Source organism: Lithobates pipiens, unplaced genomic scaffold (genome assembly GCF_037356315.1).
Source record: "Lithobates pipiens isolate NorthernLeopardFrog02 unplaced genomic scaffold, aLitPip1_a1.2 Scaffold_7, whole genome shotgun sequence".
NCBI classification, from domain to species: Eukaryota; Metazoa; Chordata; class Amphibia; order Anura; family Ranidae; genus Lithobates; species Lithobates pipiens.
In genome coordinates, this window is record NW_027507892.1 from 5,753,988 (window position 1) to 5,763,298 (window position 9,311).

Genomic DNA, 9,311 nt, shown 5'->3' on the forward strand with positions numbered 1-9,311 from the left:
TGATGAACGGGGTCAGTGGGTCACAGGTACTAACACAGGGGTAACACCTTGCCCAAAGGCTTGCTCACCAATGCTCGGGTCCAGGCGGGAGCCACAGTTATGTGAAAAGTCAAACATTAAGACAGTCCCTCAACTTAGAGATGAGCTACTTGCATATGCGGACCTTCTACAGAAGATGTTGTCCCTTGTTCTACACACTTGTATAGAGTGTATGTGTTGCATTAGGAGAAACATGCAGAGCCTGTGCCCACTCCATCAGTCAGCACACCTCTGTTACTTCACTCCCAGTAACAGAATGAGTAAGAGCACATAGTGCAGACCTCATGCATGCTCCCACTTAACTCCTCACTTGTCATACCAAGTGACCAGGCATAGATCTGCGTAACATTAGTACACTCCCAATGACCAACAGAGACAGACAGCTAGGGAGGGAGCTGGGCACTAAACCCCCTCGCAACCGGAGAACCTGTCACCTGATCAGATACCACGCCAATGACTGGCTGCTGTTTCCTTCTTTGGTTACCCATGACAAATTTCTTCTTTGCTTAGGATAACCTTTTGTTGTAGCGATGTTACATGTACCTTAGCTAGTTATCACAGACCCTGTTTGCTTAAAAAGATGCCAAGACTCCACATGCACCCCTTGAGTAGCTTCAAAACAAGCCTTGAACAGTTATAGCGACTTTACTGAACTTTTGTCAGAGCATGTATTACATGCAGTAACGTCTTTTCCCTAACTAAACCTAACTATGGCTGCCCAAGATTACCTGCGCAGGGAAAGCCCAAACTTGGCGGTGCTCTAGTAGAGAAGTCCATGTTGCAGGGTTCTCCTGGCAAATCAGCGTTCCAGGCAGACCATAGGTCCCAGCAAGTCTTTAGCGTAGATTCCCCATTCGTTTTCCATCGGTCCCTGGAGACCCCTCCCCGGAATCCAGACCTCTTCCCTTTTATAGAAGATAAATATATAAGCTGCTCTAAATCCCACAAACATCAAAATGTGTGTACATAAATAAAGTGACAATGAATTATGGGCTGTTCCCAGCCTCTAAACATAAATTAATATGAGATCAAGCCATAAGTGATAAGTACATATAAATATTACAAACTCAGACCATGCGAATCGCCTATTCCTTACAGTATAGGACCAAGCCGCATGCCCCTAAATATGATAATACAAATTCTAAATACACCCAGTGTATGGATCAACAAGTCTGTATGTGTAAATCAGAAAAAGTTCTTTGTGTAATAAAGAATATGAATAAAGTCCTCCACAAATGAACCATAAGCGATCCGCTGCTGTATGCGATTAAGTAGTGCTTGATCCGCCACCAAATAATTAAATTTGCCGCTTACCAGAAAATCATGACCCCTCCACTACAGAGGGTCACAAAAGGCATATGAATATATAGTCGTCTCCCAATCCAGAGGGGTCCTCGATACTCTCCTTGCGCCACCACTCCAATATAAGGATTGTAGAAAAGGCTCCCAAAAAATCCTTCTCATAAATTCAGAGGGACTCAGGATAGGTATACCAAAACCATGGAAGAGAAAAAGAAATCCAAATAGTGTAAAACCTTTTATTACTAAAAACCAAAAAGTAAAATTGCACTTACAGTGCATAAAGAAATCATCAGCCTTGAGTCTGTTGCGCCGGCCGGGTGCATACGGACAGACCCGTTCTCCTGGAACTGTTCCAAACACGAGGTGACGTTAGCGTATCACTCATCCCTACGCGTTTCGCAACAGGTGACCCTGGGTGACGCAATTTTGTTGCGAAACGCGTAGGTATGAGCGATACGCTAACGTCACCTCGTGTTTGGAACAGTTCCAGGAGAACGGGTTTGTCCGTATGCGTCCGGCCGGCGCAACGGACTCAAGGCTGATGATTTCTTTATACACTGTAAGTGCAATTTAACTTTTTGGTTTTTAGTAATAAAAGGTTTTACACTATTTGAAGTTCTATTTCTCTTCCATGGTTTTGGTATACCTATCCCGAGTCCCTCTGAATTTATGAGAAAGATTTTTTGGGAGCGTTTTCTACAATCCTTATATTGGAGTGGTGGCGCAAGGAGAGTATCGAGGACCCCTCTGGATTGGGAGACGACTATATATTCATATGCCTTTTGTGACCCTCTGTAGTGGAGGGGTCATGATTTTCTGGTAAGCGGCAAATTTAATTATTTGGTGGCGGATCAAGCACTACTTAATCGCATACATCAGGGGATCGCTTATGGTTCATTTGTGGAGGCCTTTATTCATATTCTTTATTACACAAAGAACTTTTTCTGATTTACACATACAGACTTGTTGATCCATACACTGGGTGTATTTAGAATTTGTATTATCATATTTAGGGGCATGCGGCTTGGTCTTATACTGTAAGGAATAGGCGATTCGCATGGTCTGAGTTTGTAATATTTATATGTACTTATCACTTATGGTTTGATCTCATATTAATTTATGTTTAGAGGCTGGGAACAGCCCATAATTCATTGTCACTTTATTTATGTACACACATTTTGATGTTTGTGGTATTTAGTGCAGCTTATATATTTATCTTTCGTTTTTTTCTGTAGTTATGTGACACAGTTAAGCCGCAGCCAAATCTGATCCGTTCAGGATCAATCTATATAATTGTTTCTTGTGTTTCACCTTAGCGCAGTTTTTCTTCCTTTTTTCTTCCCTTTTATAGAACACAGGAGGGAGGCTGGACCCCAGCAAAAGCCTGCAAACACGCCGGGAAAAAAGGCAGAAAAACATTAACTCTTTACCCGTGATTTGAGCAGCTGGGTACTAAATAAATACAAAAAGTAGGCAATACCTACATGCAACTTTGCAGCACAAATAAAGCATCCATTTGGAAGAGAAGGAGGACGAGGAGGCAGGGCCGAACCATATGCCCTTTAGGGTGAAGATCTACTTAAAAATTTGCCAAAAAAAAAAGTTTTGTGCATCTTTTGGTTCATTGTAGTGCCTTTGCCCCCCCATTCATTATGAAAGGAAACACAAGAGGGCGCCTCTAAGTACAGCAATGAAATGCATTTGCTTCTATTCATTGCTGCATTTAGAGGCGCCCTCTTGTGTTTCCTTGATATATTGCAGATAACCCCTTCTATATTATGAGGAGCGGCCCTAAGGACGTTTTGGCTGTATTATATATTTATTTAACCCTTTCCGCAACTCTACTAACGCTACCTTTGGGACCACAAGCGGCCTTGGTGCTCAAACAGACAACTGTATGATTCATAATGGATAGTCGACATTAACACAATGCACATAACACGCCTTAACGCACCACAAGCTTCGGGAATGGCGTGAAGATGGCTTCATAGATATAAAAGTACACAGCTAATTAGACATTGGATAAACAAAGCTGTAAAAAAAAGGGGGAATATGACATAAGAAGACTGAAAAAATATTGCTGAATCGAATTTGCTTTCTTGTAACTGAAATACAACAAAATGTATTTAAAAACTTTATTTCATTTCACATGCTTTGAGTTCTATTTCTTATTTCACATGATGTTAGAAAATAATGTACGCTACGGACAGTAACGATTGTGACACACTGAAGACCTATTCCGCAATCCTGCAGATGGCGCTGTTAGCCCTCACCACCTGCAGTGCTCAGAGTACAGATTGACTTCCTTAGGGTTGATGGTGATTGATTGTGTTGTTTTCTTCATTACTTTAAACCTAATCAGTGCTTGGTGTAATTTGAGTAATGATTGTTCATTATTGGAAATTGTGAAGTTTAAGACTTTCCTCGTTTTACCTCCACAGTCTGCCTTTAGGGAGAAGGCTGGATCGCGTTCAAGAACCGCTTCTCCCACCCCGATTCCATTTTCTACGTGCAAAGAGATACAATGTCAGACAATGTAAAAAAAAAAAAAAAAAAAAAGTTTAGGAAACTATGTCATATTCTCTCGACAACGGACTATGTCAAAGTTTAATTAGCAATAGTAACAATACACAGCATGCAAATAAAAGTAGTATACAGATACTGGCAATAAGGAAAGCAGCCTTCTAAGGAAAATCTTCATTGTTATGCTGCGGCCAGGGCTGCTGATTAGGCATTACAGCCAGCCCTCTTGTACTGGGCCCCATCAGTTGAAAAGGGGGGCCCCGGCACCTACTGAGCAGGAGGTCCGGCTGTGCTGTCTTATTACAGACACTGATTGTCTTTTGCCTCCCCCTGCAGTGCTGCCAGCTTCTCCTCCTCTTTCTGCTCTCTGGCTGCACTGCAGGAGGATTGGTTCTAGTACATGTGCCCCTTCTATCTGTTGTCCAGACACCCGTGTACGCCCCTTTCCCCCCGCAGGGCTGCCAGCTTCTTTCCTCTTATCTCCCGCTGGCCTTTACTGTGGGGCACACAGTGGGATGTTTCAGGATGGAGAGCAGGGGAAGGGATTGGTAAATATTGTATGTCTTATATCGGCCCCTTCCTTTAATGAATGAACACAGTAAATGATCAGTACTAATTGCTCCTGTGTCCATTTATCACTGAAGCATAGTAAACTGTGTTTCCTTTGGTTCCGTTTGTCAATGAGCAGGAAGCCTCGAGTACTTCCCATTCATCCATCTGTGCAGCTGAGGCTGCAAAGAAAGGGAAGAAAGGGTTGGATAAATCTATTGGGACCAGCGGGGGGGGGGGGGGGAGGGGGTGTGCCCTGTCAGGTAGGCCGTAAGAGGGGCCCCATGATTTCTGGCAGCCAATTAGAAGTCACCTTGTACTGGTCTTAATTCAGAAAGTGAATCTTAACTAGTTGTGAACAGAATGTGACTCGGTCAGAGCCCTTTCACTCTACGCCCTTGTACACACGGTCGGACATTCCGACAACAAAATCCATCGGATTTTGTCCGACGGATTTTGTCCAAAACTTATGTTGCATACACACGGTCAGACAAAGTTGTCGGAAAATCCGATCGTATGTAACGTGATGACGTTATTTTGTTACGATCGGACTACGTTCAGGCTAGTAGCCAATAGCTTTGGTCTAGGAATTTGATCTGAGCATGCGTAGCACTTTGTCCGATCGGAATTCTCTACACATGATTGGACAAAGTCCGATCGGATCATGTTGTCGGAAAGTTTTATAGCCCAGCTCTAAAACTTTATCCGTCGGATACTCCGACGGAAACAGTCCGATGGAGCCCACACACAGTCGGATTATCTGACAACACGGTCCGATCTGACATTTTCAGTTGGAATGTCCGACCGTGTGTACAAGGGCTTAGACCACCCTATGGTCGCGGTAAAGCGCTGCTCGTTTTAGCGGTGCTTTGCTGGTGCTGCAGAGCCGCTCTGCATGTGAGAGCGGGGCGCTTTTAACCCCAAAGAAGGGGTTGACAAGGGTTTAAAAGCCCCCATGCTGCTTTTCAGGCACTTCAGCAGCGCTGTCCATTCATTTCAATGGGCAGGGCGGTATTCAGCACTCCAAAACCGCCTCAAAGATGCTTTGCAGGACTTTTTTTTCCCATCCCGGGCACTCAGGCTTTCACACTGGGGTGGCTTGAGAGGAGCTTTTCAGGCGCTATTTTTACCGCTAAAACGCTTGAAAAGCACCTCAGTGTGAAAGAGGTCTAGTACGAGGAGATTCTGGAAATTCTGTGTCTGACTTTGATATGCTTCAATCAGTCCTTGAACAAGCTTGGTGTAAATAAAGATTACTCAAGATGGTCGTGGCTAGAAATACTGGGATGGGTGTTTTTTCAAAGTGATTTCTCAACAAAATTAAGAAAGAAGACACGGGTGGATGGGGGAGTTACATTGAATATTAAAAATTATATTTAGTTTGTTATAAAATTTTGCAAACGGGTCGTTTTTTCCCCTTTATTAATGTGCGCTGACGAGGCAGCACTGATGAGGCTGCACTGATGAGCACTGATAGGCAGCAATGATGGGCACTGATGAAGTGGCACTGATGAGGCTGCACTCATAGGTAGCACTGATGGGCACTGATAGGTGGCACTGATGGGCACTGATAGGCGACACTGATAGGTGACACTCATGGGTACTAAAAGGCACTGGTAGGCAGTGCCGAGACAAGGTCATCTAGTGCCCAGGGCGAACATGTCAACCTGCACCCCCCAAGATGTATGAGCATTATGTGTCAGCAAAAATCCCCAAAGCATCAATTCCCCCTCCTCCCAGTACAAATCTACCCCCAAAATCCCCCCCAGCACGAATCTTCTTCCCCCCATCACCCCTCCCGACACAAACCCCCCTAAATCACTCTTAGCATCCCCCCAAATTCCCCCAAGTAGAATAATACTCCCTGCCACTACTCCAAATTTCCCCTTCCAACATAAATCCCCTTCCCCCTAATCTCCTTGTGGTGCCCCCCCCACCTCACAAGATACAACAGTGCCCAGGGCAGCCGTCCCTTCTGCCCACCCCTTGTCCCGGCCCTGCTGGTAGGGGACACTGGTAGGCAGCAGCGATTGGTGGCACTGATTGGCAGTACTGATGGGCACTGGTGGGCACTGGTGGGCACTGCTTAGCAGTGCTTATATGCACTTGTAAGTGGCACTGGTGGGCACTGGTATGTGCAATATTCATAGATCACTCAGAGGGGAGTGCTTTTTTTTCTCAACAAAAGTGAAAGGGTTCTTTAAATATCTGAATATAAAATGCATGCAATGCAATGTGTAGGGCTACCTCCTAAGGAGCCGCTAAATTTTTGTGTCCCTTATTCCTGCACAGCCAATTCTTATTTCTGTAAAAATAATACACAAATATGCAGTGCTTTTTTTCTCAAACAATAGGTGCTGGAACTCAACCACGACCCCCCAAAACTCCTCCCCCCACACACACCCTCCAAATCACATCAAATAGTGGCTGTGGTCATATTTCACAAACATTAGGAGGGTCTTAAAGGGGCATTAAATACCAGGATTGCATTACATACAGAGTGCAGAGTTCAGGGGGGTTATACATAGTGCGGAGCTGTCACTTGTAAACACAGAAACCGGACTTCTGTGCTTACAAGTGATTGTGGTGAGCAGGCACCAAAGGGTCTGAGCCAGAGGTGGTGGAACTGAGTTTCACCAAGTTCCACCTGAAAAAAATCCCTGCAAATATGTATCCTGGACTTTCTGCTTCCTGCGGAGTGGCTTCTGTCTTACTAAACCCACAATAGTAAAATCAGTCTATATATGCACTAAAGCATGCGTGTTATACTCACTGTGGAATCTAAGGGGTTAATCCTTTGCATTGTGTAGAAATGCTGCTTGATCCTGTTTTCTCTGTTCCTCCCCTTCTTCCAATGTCCCCAATCCATTTCCTGATAGAGCATAGGATAGGGGATAAGCTGCACATGCTCAGTTTAGTGTGTATTGCTAAAGAGTTTTTTTTTGTTTTTGCATGAGTACATGTGATCAACACAGGGCCAATCGGCACTGTCCAGACAGAGGGGTCAGGGGTCCTGCAGTCAATGGGAGAATGAAAACTCCTCCTACAAGCTTTATCCAGACACTGATGGAAATCACAAGACTGCTCTAACTGCTGTGCTAACACGGATCAGTAGCACAGTCTCTGTAAGGAGCACTTGGTCCCCTTTAAATGAACCTCTTCAGACTCCAGCTAGAAACTACCAGCCCACCTGGCTGTCTTGAAGAGTATCCCATAGCAAGGGATTCCAGAAGAGCCTTGAAGCATTGCCCTAGAGAGAACTGGTTGGATATGGCACCTTTCAGCCCTCTCCCTTGTAGGCCCTGGGGGTGTAGAGGTACTCACACTGTCCTTGTCCTACAGCTGTAGGTGAAACTGCTTCCAGGCCTTTTGCTGAGCTAGCTTCCTTCCTAGCTATATAGGCTGACCTACCTCAGTGGACTGCAGGGCAGTGGAGGTTCCTCTTTCAGCTCCTTCTTCTAACCTCCAGTCTCTAGCCTGAAGACCAACCCCCCTTCTACACGGCCCCCTCCCAGGCTACACACAATACTCCATCTTCCACCTGACTCCCCTGCTGGCCATGCCCCACAATATTTATGGGCGGCTTCAGCCACCCTACGAGGCCTCCTACCTGGGGACTGGCTACGTTCCCATAAATATTCAGATCCCTGTCTCCATACCCCTGCCCACTAGCTTCTTGAAGTTTCAATGAAACCTCCAGTGATAGAGGACTGCATGGCTGCCAACTGTCCCTGATTTTGAGGGACTGTCCCTCATTTGGAAGAAAGTCCCTCCGTCCCTCTTTATTCCCTCTGTCCCTCTTTATTTGTCCCTCATTTTGTATATAAAATGCACTATTTATCTTTCATAAAGTGTTTCCCAGTGCTAAACCTTTCATCCAATTTCTAACTTGCTGCATTTGTAAATTCCAAAAGCCAATATAAAGGAATAGTAGTGGCAAAAAAAAGAAAAAAAGCACTTGTGGGTTTAACCCAATTTTTTTTTTACAAATTTCCTTTAAGGGGGGGGGGGTGGCAAGGGGTGTGTCCTATGCCTTTATACTTTTGCTAATAGGTGTCCCTCCTTCTCATCTCATAAAGTTGGGAGGTAAGGGACTGCTCTGTAGAGTCTTCCAGCCTGACCTGTATCTGAACCCTGACCCTATTAACAGACTCAAGCAACTACCATGAGTCAAATAAATCTTCATACACCTATTCTAGCACTAGAGGGTGCTACGCATACCAAACGATAAATTAAATGCATTAACAGCCATTATTCATAAACATTCTATTAAAAAAAAAAATATATATATATATATATATATAATGAAATAAAATCAAAGCCAAGTGTTATTTAACTTCCTATTCTATCATTTGTATTCAGCTATGTGTAGAACAAAAAAAAAATTTTTTTTTTGTTTGAGCCCACACTAACCAGCCATTGTGTGTTGTTTGAGAGAACTGGTTTGCAAACTTCTTTTCCTTTCATGTAAAATTAATAATATGCATTTTTAACTCGAAATATGAGCCTAAAACTGTTTGCCTTGAACGTGTATTGTATAGATTCATTTTCTATTCTCCACAAGCAATTTACAAGCACAATAAACAAGTGACCATGAAATACTGTTTGTTCCGCGCTCTTCTTTGTGTCTTAAACTGACATCAAACAGCCGAAAGCATTGGTATCACTGACATACTTAGTGAGCGAGGTACCTTTAACCAAGACGGTTACGTGTATTTTTGAACTGACATGATCATGTTCACCCCAAGGGCCAATGTCAGAACACGAGGCAGCGCTGATCGAGAAAACCTTGACTGTATCCCAAGCTGTTCCTTCGGGGCGAGTGCAATCTGCTCGGTTTTGTCCACAGAGTCCCCTACCAAGACCTTCACTGTTCCCGGTGCTAGAGGAGACACGCC